This window comes from Vicugna pacos, chromosome 14 (genome assembly GCF_048564905.1).
Source record: "Vicugna pacos chromosome 14, VicPac4, whole genome shotgun sequence".
In the NCBI taxonomy this organism is placed as follows: Eukaryota; Metazoa; Chordata; class Mammalia; order Artiodactyla; family Camelidae; genus Vicugna; species Vicugna pacos.
The window spans coordinates 51,872,933-51,891,360 of NC_133000.1; positions in this window are offsets into that span (position 1 = coordinate 51,872,933).

The following is an 18,428-nucleotide window of genomic DNA, read 5'->3' on the forward strand; positions in this document are numbered from 1 at the left end:
CTTTTCATTATCTCCACATGGGAAGGGCCCTGCATCCTGCAAATTGAAAATAACTGTAGATTTCAGAGATTTTCAGTTATCCACAAGACAACTGGCAGCTTCTGAGATGCTTACTTTTCTGGATTTCAAGTTCTGTATATTTGGTGTCAGTGTCACTCTTATTTATTTCTTGTTCAGTGATATAAAGAGTCATTTTCCTACATATTTCATATTTTGCCACAGAACAGTTATTTGGACTTTCTCATTCATTGTCTTCATGCAGTGGGCCATCCTTACTTTCTATATCTAGCATGGCTGGGATGTTTTCCAGATTCTTAGTCAAAAAAGTCCATAAATTAATTCAGAAAATGTCATGCCTCATTTTAAAAAATTTTAATAGTCTATTAAGATTCAACTGTTTTATTTTAATTCTTTGCATAGGGACCCATGAAGATCAAAACATCGGACTTTAATGTCTAATGATATCCTTTCAGCTCTTGCAACATATAGATTGAGTCAATTTTTTAAAAGACTTTGCATATAAGTGCAAATTATGTTAGCTCAAACACAGGACAGAAGTAATTAAGTGCAGCCACACTGAGTGTGCTTTTGAGGACTCTTAAAGTTTACCCTCACTTTCATTCCATACTTTTTCCATGGAATATCTTCAGGGTTTTTATTCTTTTCCTACAGGAAACAGGAGAATTACTTAGAATAGTTGCAGTTATGTTTATATGGTCAATTCTCTTCTCTTTAAAAATCTTTTGATTGCTTCAGCTGTATGTTTATATAAAGAGTTGGTTTATATATTTATATAATTGTTTTGCCTGGGACTCTCTCCTTATCTCAATAAATGGTTCCACTATCTACTTGTTTACAAAACAAAAATGGGCAGCATTTTTTAATGCATCAAATATCTGCAGCTATCTACAAGATCCAAAAATAAGCTTTGCTGATTTTATTTATTTAATTTATTTTATTTATTCCAAATATATACTATTTTAGGAATCCTTATTTAATTGTTCTGGAGTGTGGCTCAAATATTTTTATTTTCATTTAAGTTATACAGAAGTATAACACTGATTTAGAACTCCTGGTATGGAAAACGTTATTCACTCACAGTTTAAATGTCACCTTGTCTATTAATTCTAAATGTAATCCACTTTATTTAATTGTTCCCAACAGCCAACTGGATACCTTAGGAGAACTTTGAATAAAACAATTCCAAATACAACACATCAACTCCTCTATCCCACCCCCCACATATTGAAAATTGTGTTTTCTACCTCTTATTGGTTGAACTAGAAGCTTACCAGTTAACAAATTTGCATTATAAGACAAAAAGAAACATGTCTCAGAGAGTTTAAATATCTTAGGCAGTGCCCATAGATAGTAAGTCAAAGGGCTAAAACTGACTTTCAAAGTCTATAGACTTCAAGATTAGGCTTTTCTTCCCAAGTCTAAGATAATCTGTGAAGTAACTGAAAGATGATGACTTTATTATGTATTTTTTTTTCCATTCAAATTCTTAGATTGTGGTTTAAGTGCCTATTTGTTTTAAAAGTTAAAGAGTCAACCAACTCCAGCAGATACAGTTCACTGACTATAGGATGAATGGGATATTTGAAGCTTTATCTAGTGCCCAAGTATTTAATTGAATAAATTAACTTTTTCCTGTTGAACTAATTTAGAGGTAAGCACTAGTATTTACTGTAACTCAAACCAAGAAGTTAAGAGATAGATAGAGATTATTAGCTAGAGAGACAGAGACAGAGTGAAAGGAAGAGCAGATTAAATCAACTGGCAGTAAAACATTTCACTGATTTACCAGTTCTCATCTAGATCTCCTTTCCAGACACCTGCCTCACTACTCAGTAATTCAATGTTTTGAATGACGTTATCCAAATAATTTGTTGATATTTTAAAATTACTTAGAGTGATTCTGTTGCTGAAGTGTTTTTGTTTGTAACAGAGAAAAAAATAATAGTGCGTGACCTTTATGCCAGCATAGTGGTGATCCAATGGAAACATGCTGCTTTTATTTTTCTACATTAAATGAAAGAAAAGAGGGGGGGATATAAGTTACCTAAATAAATATGATAACTTCAAAACAATTATAGAACACTATGGGGGACTTAACTAATGAATTTGTAATTATTAGACCATAACATTTTAATTAAGGTTATAATTTGAAAACATGGTTGGTTATTCACAGGGGTCTTTAAACTTTTTTCTTATTATAATTTAATTAATTAACCCAAAATAACATTTAAGATTCCTTTAGCAAATCAGACTAGTAATTTGAAGGAAAATAATATTATCAATGGGATCATGAGTCAACACAAAATACTATAAAAAGTACTAGTGTAGAATTCTATTAGAGTTGAAATATATCCTAATATTATGCACTAAATATGGAATACCATTCTGAAAAGAAAAGTTTTATTCTTAATCAAGTTAAAAATAATCAACTTCACTGTATTTTTACTTCTATTTAAACAAGTGTTTTCTCTCTTATTCTCTCCCACTTATTTTCATTGAATGTCTTTAGAGCTATTATTATCCATTTTGATTTGGAGAGTTCAGATTTTGGAAAAGCATGAAATTTTTGGTTTGTTTGTCCACTAAATTCCAATTATTTGTAGAATGTTCTTCATTTGTTGGTATATCCATGGAGCACATGCAAATGTAAGTAAGCAAACAAACAATAAAAAAGCTATGAGTTTAGAGTTCAATAAAAGTTGACTCCATATAAGATTTTTTTTCTGGTATATTAAAGTTCTGGGACAGGAATTTAGTTGGTACTGGGAGCTGGAAAGTTGAAACATGGCAGAGGATGAAGGAAGATGTTAGTTCAAATCATTTGAATCTCAACAGGCAGAATGTCCTCTTATCTATAATAAAGGCAAGGACCAGTAAAGTCAAGTCTTCATCATTTATTTTTCCCCTTGGCAAACTACTTCAGGACTATCATAGACATAAATTCATGGCTATGTAGACAAGACCTAGTTTACTTGTTAAACATAATTCTACTTTTGTTCACTTGCTTTAAACACAGATGACTGAAATATCAATTATGTTTTGCAAGTTAAAATAAATAGTACTTTCTCTGAAATTGTTCACTTTTGTTTAAAAACATTATACTTGCTTTATTTTTAAAATCCATTTATCACTTATTAGTTATATAATATTGTATATAACTCAGACTCATTTCAAAATCCATTCAAAAGGAAAGAACTAAATACCAGCTGAAATTACATTTTGCAATATTTCACTTCCAATAATTTTTTATTTCTCCACACTTGAAGAGGTTCAGATTAGAAATGACAACCCAATGCATATTAGAGTGGATTATTAACTGAAATCTGAAGAATATATAATGAATTTTGATTTCTTAATGGCTTTGTGTCTTCTTTTGAAAAAAGAATTTTAAAAGTGACTACAGGATAAAACATTAAGAATTAACCTCTACAATGACAGATAAATTGGCTACAAAGAAATGTGTGTGTGCTACTATATGTGTTGTTTGTATGCAATTGTTTTGGATTTATACTCCGTTTTCCATCTTTTTACCTTCTTGAGTGGAAGGACATGGCATACAAGTAGAAACTATTCAGTAAAAACCCACAAAGGTATAAATCATTTTAGATATATTCATATAGTCCTCACAGCAATTAGGCTAGTGGGTAGATTAGTGTTCCCTATATTTTTCAAATCTATATGGTCTATAAATAAATAGCATTTAGAATGAGTATAAACAATAATTGCACATATTTGTATAACATAAGTGGGCCTTATAGAGAGGTATTTTAAAATACTTCTTTTAAAGGCTAAATTTGTAGGTAAAATGACAGTGCTGAACATAGACTTAGTGAAGGTTACCCTTCTATGAAGTATATCCCAAATATCAAACAGAATTCCTCAAATTAGAATTTCATAGGGCTTAACAAGTGAACATCCACCCCGACACTCCACACACAGAGCAGTGCTATCAACAGTGAGTGAAGTTTTTTGTGAATTAAGACCAGGTTCAATTAAGGGGTCAGAGGCCCTCAGCCTAAGGATTGGGGCTCCTGGATTGACAGTGTATTTAACAAGAATCCAGCTACAGAAAGCATGAGTGGGCAGTTTATATGAAGTAGAATTGGGAAGGTGAAGGTCTGAAATAGAATTTTCAGTTTGCACTTTGAATAACAGAGAATTGGTGACATTCTCTAGTACAGGATATACTTGAGTAGTCAATATTTATGAGGTATCATATGCTTGAGAAATTCAAACACAAGAAAGTTCTCAACAGTTAAGAGTGAAATAAAGGCATATAAGTTAATTGAAAATAGTAAACATGAGTATTAAATATGTATTAAGGGACCAACTAGGTTCTAATAACTGCTTTCTGAAACACTTTCTGGTTCTCAGCTGATAGAATTGTCTCCTTCTATATTCTTTCTATGCCCCAATAATGCATTATGTTAAGTTTGATTTTGAGAAATGTATTTATCAGTCCATTCATTAATAACTGCTGAGAAATTATTATGCATCAAGCACTATTCTAAGTTCTGGAGTGACAGCAGTGAAAAAAAAAGGTAAAAATTGCTTTCCTCATGGAGCTTATTTCTAGCGAGAGCTGTTAAGACAGAAAAATAAATCTGTATGAAATAGAGAAAGTCTTTGAGAAGACTTCACCCATTTTGGGCACAGATGGGCTTATGTACATTCTGAAGGGAATGTTTCTGTGTGCTTATGCATGAGAGAAACCCATGAGCGTAACAACTGTATCACAAACTCTGTGAGCTTAGCTAGATTAAATTGGGTCTTTGATTCTATGGATTCATATAGATCTCTCTCCTCTACCTTGGGGAAATTTTCTCTGGCTTAACAATTAGGCTTAGAGCTGCAGTGAGGGGTACGCAACATTTAGGACAAGAAAAAAATTGAGCAAGAGTGCCCCTTTTGAGTTCAGAGGCTGTTCTTGCTTCTGGCTAACACTTGAAGAAATCCTTCTAGCACAAGGACTAGTACTGCTGAATAGAAACAAAACACAAATATATACATTTTTTTCTCATATGCATTTAATACAGACTTTCTAAGACAGAATTTTTTATTTACAACAAGCAATAAATTACTATATGGTTATGGATATTTATCAGATAAATTTACTTTGACATAGCTTATTTAGGATCCTGATTCAGTAGAAATTTGGAGGATGTTGGAAAGTTGGAAAAAAGTAGTCTGTCATTTGTCAAGTGTCTGTGTTTAACAAGGGGAAAAATATTGACATGTCTTCACAGCTCAGCCAAATTTACTTTGTATAAAACATGTATGGCACTGAAATATACTTATCCACGTATTTTTCTTGTTTATGAGTATTTAAAATTTTTTTCTTAACTTTAATTTAACCTGTAGATTAATCATTGGACAAATATGAAAAGAATATACCTCTTGAATACATATTATCTGTACCTTGCTTTTAGTTTCCAAAGAACTCATATCTTTTATATCATTTTTCCTTTAAAAAAACAGTAATATGTATGGGATAGGTATTATCATTCTTATTTGGAAGATGAAGAATTTAAGCTATGAAATTAAATAACTTTTTAAAGTTAAAAATAATTTAATGTAAGATTTTAGACTCAAATTCACTTTCCCAAACTAGATTTTTAATTAAAAATAAAGAATGCAAGCTCAGTAATAGATAGTATTGATTTAAAAATATATCATCTATACTTTAGAAAACACTTTAGTAAATATTTGACCTATACATGTTTAAGGGTGATAAGCCAATTTATTATATTATTTTTTTATTCTACCTTGTTGGTATATGAAAAAACAAAACAGAACAAAATTTTGCACAAGTTATTGCAGAAGAACTTAGCTGACATAACTTAGAACAAACACACTAAGTTGTTCCCATCAGCACATCAATTTGCTTTAACTCTGTTACTTTTACCTGTTCCTTTGATGCTGTTTCTCTTTTTTATAACCACGTTTTCTTTTATATCTTTTTAGCAAATTTCTCCAAAGATTCCTCTCTACTAGTTTCTCCATTCTTCACATTTTTTTTTCTGCCATAAACCCACTGTAATCAGCCATTTGTCTCTACTGACAATACTTTTGTCAAGGTCAACATCAACAATTACTTGGTAAGTCCAGTCATCCCTTGTCAGCAGTCTTTCATACAGTTGACTTCCCCATCTCTCTGGCTGTTTGCTGCCAATACAAAATAGTTGAGTTTTTCCTGCACCACAGGCAGTCCTTCTTGTTCTTTACTGTTGTAGTTTTATCCTCTTCTTCCTGACTTGTATGGCCTGGAATGCCCCCAATCTCAGTCCTTTAACACTTCTTACTGTGTCTGTTCTCTATCTCCCCAAGATTTCAATCAGTATCAGTATACTGTAGTCTACTTACATGATGATAGACTCAAATTTATATCACTTTTTCACTTAAACTTTAGACTTTGCCTATGTTAACCCTGATATATCTCAAACTGTGTATACAAAAAAAAAACCCAAAACAAACAAAAAAAACCAAACACATTCTTTTCCTTCCCAAACCTGCCTTCCTCATGTATTTCCCTTTCAGTCAATAGTGACTGTATCTTTTCAATTATGCAGATTAAAAATATAGTGGCTGTTCTTGAATCCTTTCTCTCTCAAGTCACATGTACTATTTCAGGAAATTTTCCATTCTTCCTTAAAAGTTATCCTGATCTGAACAACTTCTCACTATTTCTATGGCTACTGTCCTGATTATTTCTGGACTAGATTCTGTTAAGTGCTTCCTAATTGATTTCCCTGTTTCTACCTTTAACCTTCTATCCTGTTGTAAATATAACAGCCAGAATAATTCTAAAGCTAAATTCAGAAAATGTCATTTCTTTATTCACCCTGCAGTGGCTCTGCATTTCACTTAGAACCAAGAGTCTTAACAATGTCTTGCCTGTCTCCATTGCATCTTGCCCTCCTCCTTTACCTTCCTGGTCTCACACTCTTTCACACTCTGAATTTTACTCTGGTTCATGACACCAGGCTTTTCTCTGTTCTTTTTACTTTCTATGCTTGCTCTTGTGCGGCTGTTTCCTCTTCCTGAAACTCTCTTCTTTCATAAATCATCCACTACCACGAAAGATGACCTAAACCCCAGATTTGTGAGTTTTTTGTCTTACATGGTCAAGGTATCCTAAGTTTGTAAGTGGAACTGATATTGCTAATTAGCTGAGATGGGTAGTTGGACTGGATTACTATAATCTATAGTAGCTACTATAATCTATAGTAACAACTATAATCATTAGGTCCTATAAGTGAAAGAGGGAGGAAACAGTCAGAGTTAGAGGAGAAGTGATGGAAGCAGAGGTCAGAGTAATGTATTCTCTGATTTCAAAGGAGCACAGGGGGCTATGGTCCAAGAAATGTGGGCAGCCTTGAAACTGGAAAAGGCAAACAGATGGGTTCTCTCCTAGAACCCCCAGAAAAGAATGCACACCTGCCAACACTGATTTAATCCAGTCAAGACCCACTGCAGACTTTTGATCTCTATAAAGGTAACGTAAAATTGTGTTGTTTAAAGCCATACATTTGTTGTAATTTGTTACAGCAGAAATAGGAAACTAATACAATAGCTTTTGCTCTTGATTATGTCAACTTTTTGATTAGAGAATATATATATATATTTATATATAAATTTATATATATATAAATTAAAATGGGAAATATTTATTTCTTTATCTTAGACAATATTCTTGCTCCAGTTTATTCCATTGTGTCATTTATCATGTATCTACCTATCTAACATTGCCAGCAGGACATCTTTCTAACTTTCCAAACTTAAGACAATTCTGTATCTTTCTGTCTAGATCTAGACAGATAAATTCAAAAGAAAATTCAGAGAATTTTACTCTATATGACTATTTTATTGAGTAAGAAACAAACTCATGAACAGGGAGATTTCAAGCCCAAAAGTGTATGAAGCTCAGAGGCATGGCATTGTGGGATGATAGTTTTAAAGTAGAAAAGAGGAAACTATTTAACTTTTACAATGATCAGTTATTGCAATGGGGATTTCCAGTAATCAGGAGATGGGTTAAAGTGTTATATGGGTTAAAACTTATTTTTCCATTGTAAGTTATGCCATGAATAAACTGAAAGTTCTTACTGATATTACTAATGTATTAGAACAACTGTAAGCCACCTTAACATTCAGATATCAGCATTTTAACATTCGGAACAAAATGACTTTACTAAAATAGGTCAACAAGCAAACCTCTAATTTTTGTGGTAAAAATAGAATGTTTAGATTAGTCACCATTTGCTCCCACTCTCTCATATTGGTCCACAAGAAACATAAATGTCCCTCTCCTGACATTTAAAGAAAATAGTCCATCCTACTGAGTACTTTCCCTTTTCAATCAGCATTCCTCTGCAGACTTCCTTCCTTTATCAGATTAGTCAGCAGTGGTCTCCTGATGAGGAATTGCAGATATTAGTTTTCTTTTATTTGAGCTCACCAGGAAAATAATACATTTGGGTAGCTGTTCTTAGGTACAGGTAGCTCACTGTGGGTGATCATAAAAAGGTTCGTTATTATTATTTGATATAATAATTTGGCAAGCTGGGCTCATGAACTTTCTTGCAAGACTATTTCAATATCCATAAAAGGTGAAAAAAGTTCTTTTAGGAAACCAGGACACCATTTTATGCTTGAGAATAAAAGTTAGCATCTTGAAAAATTAAAATTAGATTATGTCTCTGTGCATGGGTGAATAATTTTGACAGATTAAAAAAAGACATATTGACTTTAAAATTTTATGCAACTAATACACAGCATAAAAGAGAATAACCACATTGCTCTTCTCAATTTTGACTGTATTTTAGTTGTAGTAAAAGATGATTTTAAGCAGATGGTCTTTAGCATGCAGACTGATGCTGACAGGTGCATAATGTACATGCATTTTGAAAGAGTGGAATAGGAGAACCAAATATAAGTATTTGTATTTTAAAATTATTTTGATTTTATTGTTATTTCTCTGATCCATTTGTAATAATTTTCCATACATTTACCGAACAGCTTTTTGACATATATTTTGTTCTTCTGAGTTTATCTAATCATCAAAGAATGTGTCCTCCACATTCTTTTATGCAAACATAAATTAAAATATGATAAACTACTCATGGGCATTCACTCTCCTCCCCAGTGTTCTATAATTCGAGGGTTGGTGAAACACTGAGGTTCTGGATTTGCTTGGATGAAAAAGAGATGATGGGGTACATGGTGACTGTGGTAGCTCTTGTACCAAAATGTCCCCTAATGGACAACATCTCCTAGTATTCACCTTCTGTGGTCTCTTGCCACAATGAAGTTGATCTGGCCTTGAGACTCACTGTAAACCACAGAGACTATACAGTGTCAACTTTGGGACTAAATCTTAAGGAGGCACTGGCAGGCAGCTTCTGCTTTCCTACCTTGAGCTGCTCAATCCTGCATTGGAGCCAAGCAAATAAGTAAAATCTTCTTGGAGATCCCAGTCACCGTCTGGTTACAACTGCATGAAAGACCCCAGGCAAAAACAACATAACTTCCCATTTGAGTTTAGATAATAATTCATTATTGTTTTAAGTCACTAGGTTTTGTGGTGGACTCAGCAACCAATAGCTAAAGCAGTGATCCATGAATAATGCCACATCACAGGAAGTCTAGTAATATCCACTTTGACTCATTTACATGGTTAATATCATATTGTCATGTAAATAGTCCTATCACAGAGCCACTAATAATATCACATCCCTATCAGCGATAAAGAAACTGAAGTTTATGGATTTTTGGTAACATATATTAGATATGCTGAACCTACACTGCATTTTCAAGACACAGTTGAAGTCATTCACATATGCATAAAGCAGAAGAGATCATGTCACATTTCTGCTTAAAATTTCCTAATGGCTTTCCTTAACACTCAAAGCTAAATCCAAATCCTTCCCCTGGTTTGCAAGACTCTGGATGATCTGCTTCTCTGCAAGCACTGTGATTTCATTCCTAGTCTCTCCCTAGTCCCAACCCCTTTTCCATTACCATTTTTTTGGCACTAGTTTTCTGCCACTACTGGAAGAATACATTCCTGCTTTAAGGTGTTGGCTCTTGCTGTTTCCTCTCTCAATAACAAATTAAATCTTAGTACTTAGTAGGTGATAGACTCTGAACTTTAAGTTATTAATCCATTAATACTCTAAGCAACCCACTAGATGTACTGCCCATTATGAGAAACTGATGCAGAGAAACTTATGAACCTTGCCAAAACAACATAGCAAATGTAAGAATCAAAAAAACATCTGTCTGGTCAAGAGTATCAGTGCTTAAGTTATTATAGTGTGGCTGTCTAAAACACTCTTCTACCAGATATGTACATAGCTAGTTTCTCAACCTTCTTCAGGTCTTTGCCCAAATGTCCTTATCAGAGTGGTCTCTTCCCTAACTTTATATAAAATAGAATATTGCCACCTTTGTACACATACCTTGCTTTATCTTTCTTCATGGCACCAACTGTCACTTGGTATATTACATATTTATTTGTTCATTGTCCATCTCTCCTCCCACTGGAAAGAAAAGAGCAGGAGATTTTTCTGTGCTAGTCACTTCTTCTGACTTCTAGTGCCAATAAAAGTGCCTGGCAAGTAATTGCTACCGGATAATAGTTATCAAGTGGAAAAAAAAATGAATAGAAGAGCCAGGATTTGAATCCACTTTGCAGTCTAATCTAATTTGGTGATACTCTACTCCTACATTTATCTTCGATCACTTCTGCAAATTATTAGTCAAATATTAATTTACATTTATATTTTTAGTTGCACACATTTATCTTTCGTGACTCAGATTTGAAGACCATTGGTATAGAAAATTCTTGTTTCTATGTCTATATATCATGCTTTATGAGCAAATGAATTTCTTAACTATGTTTGATTCTCTTTAATGAACTCTAAATTAAACTGAATTTTAGTAAAGTAAATAGAATCACATAGCCAGGTAGGTCTAAATCCCAGTTCTAACATTATACACTTATAACATTAGCTAGTATCTCTACCATCAATTTCCTTATTGTAAAATGGCCATAGTGGTATTAATGTCTGTATCATATGCCTGCATACCAGTCATGGTAGGTTATATCATGGTTCAGTGATTCACACACACACACACACACACACACGTTTTTCCTCTACTATTAGAACAATGACTTTGGATCTAGCTCACCCTCTAGTGCCACGTTCTTCATATGCTGGCTTAAAATTCTGGCAGTTTCAATTTCATGGAACTTTCATAGTGACATATGGTTCATGGTGGCACACAAGAGGGAGATGAAAAATAACAATACTCAGAGAAATAATAAAACCAAACATGGCAAATGTTAGAGATAAGTATACATCAGACCCAAGGAAAGAATTACTATAAAAGCAAAATAATACAGAACTACTTTTAAAAAAATAAAAAAATTAACTTAAAAAAACTCACTACAATAGATAATTTATTGACTTAAATTAGAAAATAAAGAAGACTAAAATTGAAAAATTTCTAAGTGAGAATGGGAAAACGTCTAAAATATCCAGGATCAAAATATTTTATTAGAAAATACTTCTTATTTAAAAATAGAGATGAATTTGGTGATTTTCTAGGGGAAAAAATGCTGAAAATTAACATTAGAAGAAGCAGAAATCAAAATAGGAAAACTTCTATGCAAGTAATTGAGAAAGTTCTGTAAGAAACAGTCCCAGATATTTTCACACATGAACTCTATTGAACTTTAAAGCAACACAAAATCAGAATGGTATTTGGTCTAGTTCAAAAGAAAAAGAGACTGAAAATATATATTTTTTAGGTTTTCCCTAATTTATTTAATAAACTCAGCATAATTTTAGTAATTAAATCTAAACAAAAGGAGATACTACAAACAGATCTTAATAATGCATTTTTATGTGGTATTCAAAAACACTAACAGCTATTTTACAATGTTCAATTTCAAAATATACACTTTGTTGGACATATGTACATTTCCATTGGGTATATAATTAGCAGTGGAATTTCACAGTTATAGAATATGCATATCTTTTATAGAATGCATTATATCATTTTACAGGTTCTCCCAAAATATTTTCCAATAAAATTTATTGTATTTTCACACAGTGGGTTCCACAGTGAATTACTACATAGTGAGGCATTATACATGTGAGAACAGATAAATCACAAGAGCATGAAATGTCATACACACAGATAGAAGAGACAGGAGAGGTTATAGTATCATTTTTAATAATATAAGCATTATCAAAACCACTCTCTGCTATTAGACAACAGGATTGGTGGGGTGACTATTGTCCAGAAGAGGCCAAAGGGGGACTTCTGAGGTACTAGTACTATAACAATATTCTGTTTCATGATCTGGTTGCAAGATAATGTATTTTTTGTTTGTGAAAATTAATGAGCTATTTTCTTACATCTATAACTTCAATAAAAAGTTTAAAATGTAAATGCCTATACACATATACATATATTTGTATATAAATACATCAATTAGAAAGTTCAAAAAATTCTAGTCAAGTTTTTGATTTGCTTTAGTAATGAATAAAATAGTTTGTATTTTAAAATATTTTATACTTACTAACATACATATTAAGTAAAAAAATAAATAAAATTAAAATCTGTATCAATGTCCAATAAGTACTTTATAAAGTTAATATTTATTTCTGACTTCTAATAGGCTTAATTCTCTTTTCTGAACTCATACTAGCGAAATGTGCTTTAGAATTTAAAAATTGTTTTGATGGGTAGGCTTTAGAAAAATCATACATACAGTCCCCAGCAAGGTTCACAGTATCATGTATTAAAGAAACACAGTTATATTTCTACATTAAAATCCATGAATACTTATAAAAAGTAGGATATTTAAGCATTTCAAGCAAACAGCCTTAGGACAGTTCACAACTTGTCATGTTTTGAGTGCCAAATGAGTTATAATAAAACTTTTATTTTTCAGAGCTTCCACAAATGAGTCAGAAGGAAAAATGAACAGAAAAAAAATGACCAAAATGCATAAAATTTAATTTCATCCTGTAAACACTCCTCATAGAAACTTCTCAGCAACTAGAAAGTATGGTACATTTATTTTAAAACATGATGTAACCCACTGGGATATATGGCAATATTAGTGCACAAAAATTAATTTCCTTATATTGTATAGAAGCTGAAAGGAAACGAATAAGAAAATACTCACTGGCATTGTTCAGCAATAATTATATAAAATAGAAGAGTTAATATAATGTAAAAATGAATGTAAGAAAGAAGTAAAATTTTCAAGATATTTTTTAAAGTTCAACTCAACGGAGAGGGTCATACTTTCTCATGGCAAAGTGAATCCATGTAGTATTGTGTAGTGTTAAGTTGAATTATACTTTTTAAAATACCTTATAGTAATTACAAGCAGAAAATTGTAATGCTTTTATTTTAAGAAGGTGATCGTCAGTTTGTTAGAAGTTTTGAGTTTTGTGAAGTGGAACTCTGAGAAAAATTGATTCAAAGTAGTCATGCCATCCAGTGGCTTTGAAGAATTAAGCAAGAGCACACGAAGCCTGACTAGAACTTTGAACATTAAATATCAAATATCAAAGAAAATAATTTAATTACCAATTGCTCTAACTTCTTAGAGCAAAGAGCCTTCAAAGAGAATATCTCGACAAGAATAAACAACCCCAGTGTTGAGGTAAGGAGGGCAATCCAAGAGGTGAAATGTCTTTTGAAGAGCTTTCTTTCATGACAATAAAGTAGATATAAAAGTAGATATGAGTACATAACCAAAGAAGAATAAAAAAGAATGATATATGCACCTTTTTAAACAATCTCATAAGGACTCACTCAGAATAACTGATAATTTTCAGTACATAATAAGTACATTAAATGTCTACTAAGTATAAATAAGGATGTCATTTAACATATTTTAAAGAAGTACATTATACTAAAGTACGCTAGACAATGTAAGCCTACTGAGCTATTTTACTTCTCTACTTCTACCAAGATAATAGATTTTTGATTGGCTAGTGTGTAAGAAACAGCCTAAATAAGTTACTGTTATAGCTGGAGAGAAAGTAGGGTGAAGAACAAAATAGAAAGAGAAACACTATTTGTTTCAAACATAAAGGCAGTTGTTTTTGGCAGAGCCTGACAAAAGTTTCTGAAGGACTGATGGGAACAAATTACTTGCAGTATAAAGTTGCAGTTTATGCTGTCACTTTTGAAAACAAGTCATTTGGGATTATACCTTGCCTATGTCAGTTGCCCACTATATAACCATGTGTCTTCTCAAAAGTCTGTCAACTCTGAATTACTATTTCAAATAGTTTTTCAAATTCTTCATTAAGATTAAAATTATCATGATTATTTTTATGGCATTCTATCTACTAAAAGTTATAAAAGTGATTACCACTTAAGCAAATTAAGAATTTTAATTATTTCTAAGCTACACTGCATCAGTTTCTCTTAAAGCAAAGAGAGTCAAGAAATCAAGTAAGATAATTGAAACTGTCACTTTGATTTCACAGCACAATTAGTTTTCATTTGTCTGTCAAGCAGTAAAAACACAAGCTAATAAACTTGCAGGAAAGGAAGGCCAATGAGTTTCTTATTTATGTACCTGTTTATATGCTCATTATTGATTTTATTTTTTCAAAATAACTTCTAGCTATTAAAAGCATTAATGAACAAATAATATTCTTGACTTGCTACAGGTTATTCCTTTATTTTAGTTTTCTTGGGTTTATAGACAATGGACAATTAATTATTCATAATTTCTCTCTGTGACTTGTACCAACTTCATGGTCTACATAATTCAATTCAAAACATTATTACAAATTATATACAAGGATATCTCACCTAGAATCTCTAGAATACTCAAAAGAATCAAAAAGGAAGGGGAGGAATGTTAAATTCTCAAATACCTAATATCTAGGATATAAAACTGTGTTGATATTATTGTGCTTAAATCCAATATAAATATGTTTAGGTAATTAACTATGACAGGGGATATAATGATTTTGAAAATTGTAAGGGAAAGTAGAATAGAACCCAGTTTGTATATGAAAGTGGTGATTCAGTAAATATAAATGAAAAATTGACATTTCTGAGCATGAGATAATTTTTTTTAAAAAGAAAGAAGGATACAATCAAATTAACCTCTGACCTGCAGAAACTGAGTAAAATTACTCCTTATATAACATTCTGAATCTTGAATATATATTTAAAGACAGTTAGATATGGCTTTTAATAAATCTCTCCTAAACCACATATTCTGGAGGAGGGGCATCTTGCTTAACCTATTTTATTAAATTTGATGACACAAATTGCTATTAATAGAAAATAAATCAAAGAAACTATAGTGTAAAGTAAATCTAAAGTCCTGTGAAGCACAAAATTAACTGTGTGTGTTATTGAACCTGCCGTTTTAATGCAAATATTAATCATTCAAATGTGTGAAAATCAGTGCTGTTCTCAGGGAGTGAGTCATCAATACAGCTTACACCTATTAGAAAACTGTCCTATCACATCAACCAGAGAGTATAAGTGAAAAATTCATCTCATATTCTTACGTATTTCAAATCACAATCCCTGACTTAGTATTTTAATTTATATTGTATCTAACTCATTTGTTTTTGACAGAAATGTGGTTTTGTTTTCTATTTTTTTTTTCCCAATATTTAGACCCTGGGTTCTAAAGCAAAGTAACATTGAAGAAAGTGAAGTTTACAAAATGATTTTGTAAAATTTTAATTTCAAATGTAAAGAAAACTTGCAAGTTTATCCCCAAATTTATACTCCTTATCCAGATTATCTAACTGTTAAATTTTGATGTTTCCTTTATCATTTTGTCTCTACATAAAGGCATGTACTTCAGAACTATGTAAATATTCTTCTTCTCATTAATCTTTAACCATAATTTTCACATCCATAAGTAACTAATGTGCAAATACATAATTATTAGTCATTTCAAAAAAAGTTGTTTTTAATATATTTCTTTCTTAGTCTTTTAATAATGGATATTCTACTATAATGGAGAGCTGTTCTTTCTCTCTTATGTATGAATACATATGTGCATGTCTATCGTCCATTTATTATTTTTTCCCACTTATTTATTATTTGAATGGACACAAGGGTTTCTTTTTTAATCAATGGGTTATAATCCTAAACTGCTACTATCTGTTTTGAAGTTCAGTTTGTCCTAGATTTGACTAAGTGGAGCTCCTTAAATCTAGCTCATGTGTCATTATGACAATATCCCATTATTTTTTGACAACTCCCTTACTTTCTGGCACAACAAGATGTGGCACCTGCAGCTTGTACTTTCTCTGCCTGAGATCTAAATTCATCCATCTCTCCAAGATATTTTGGTTATTTTTATTAAGGAATAGTATATAGAAATCAAAGCTGTGTCATGGTGTGCTCAGTGCTATTGATAGTAGTGGAAATCATTTTTTCTAGGCCCTTTCAGCAAACAGTTATGAAATATATGTATGCATATGCATAAACTATACAAAAACATACACATATGTTTATACGTGTGTGTATTAAAATAGTGAATTTATACTGAAATTCCCATTTCCAGTACAGGATCTCAGCTTCTTTCTAGCCTTTCGAGATTCTATATCTGGGTCACTCTCCTCCTTCATTGAGAAAATTATTCACTATCATCATCTTATAATATTTTGAAAGCTTTTTTAGAAATGGTAAACTAATGCCAGTGTGAAACACAATCTTACTGAGTAAAGTTTATTTTTTATACTCCTTTATCTCTTTAGATTGAAGGTATATGCTTTTTTCCAATGAATAGCTTCTTGGTTTTCATATTCTATTAGTTTATATATGTATGTTACATATTTATATATAAACTTCCTTTTTCCATTTTTTCTTTTTTCTTTTTTAAAACAATCATATAGTAGAACATTGTATGGATATAACTTTTTTTCCCCAATAATCTGCTACACATTAGAATTTAGTTATTTTTAATCTTTTGCAATTATAAAACATACTGTAGTGAATCACATGTATATTTTAGTATTGTTAGAGCATAAGAGAAACATCTTAAGGGTAAATTCCCACAAAGGGGGATGAGAGTTTTATTTCAGTTACTGTCAAATATCATAAAGTACTATTTTGGATAATCATGACATGACATGTATACATGACATTCACCCTACTGCATATATCCTTTTGTTTCAGCCCAGTGCCTGTTACTAAATCTAGAAAAATAGTTATAAAACAAATCAAATCTAGGCACTGAACAAACTTAAGTGATCTGGAAAAAAATAGATGCATTTCCCAAATATAACCATGAGGAAAAGAAGCTGAGCACAAAGAGTACACACTATATCATTATATGTATCTAAAACATAAAAACAAGTAGACCTAATCTGCAGTGTTAAGACAGCTGACTGGCTGTTATCTCTGGGAGCTGACAGTGACAGCAGGTAGAACAAGAGAGCCCTGAGATGCTGAATATGTTCTGGATCAAGTCCGGAGTGCTTATGACATGACAGTGCCCAGTGGAGCAAATTTATTAAGCAAACAATGTATGGAGTACATACTTTTATGTATAAAATAAGAAATTATTTAATAAAACATTTGAATGACAAACTATCTCTGTTTTTCATTCATTTTTTTCCAAGTATAAATGGCAATAAAGTTTAAAAACATTCATAAATGTAAATGTAGCAAAAATTTTTAAATATATGTAAAAATTTAGAAAAAATATGCACATTGTATAAAGATAATACTCTTGGTAACCTTAAGTTGCAATCAAAGTTTTATATTTTTTATAAATGTGGACACATTTGGGGCATTTTTTTTTAGGTTCAATACTTTAAAGGTTCATATTAGTCAGGATAATTAATGTTATATTCTTTAAGAGACAAACACTAAGATTTCAGTGGTATAACAAAACCAAAGTATACTTCTCATTAGAGAAAACTAGTTTAGACTTGGTGACTCTACAAAGCATCTTTATTTTATGCAGTAACTGTTCTTTCAGAATGTTTCACAATTATGGTTCCACTGTGTCATGGCCACCAAAGGCACCGCAAAGGAAAGAAGATAAAGACCAGACATACTGCCTCAACCTGTAAGTAACACACTCGCCAACTTTCAGCCACATGAATTCAGGTAGCTTTAAACTAACTACAGTAAATGTTGGGAAATGTAAAGCACTGAAATATTTGGTGAGCACTCAGTGTCTCTACAGTAACCTGGCAGTCTAGGTACTAAATACGTCTTTGTTCCCATTCCCCGCTGCCCACACAAATGATCCCTTCTGGAAAAAAAAAAAAAAAAAAGTCTGCACTTACTGTGTCCAAGTAATTTGTTACATAGCTATAGTAACTAAACACCTAGTATGCAATTTTAATTGAATGAAAATACAGAAATATTAGGGAGTC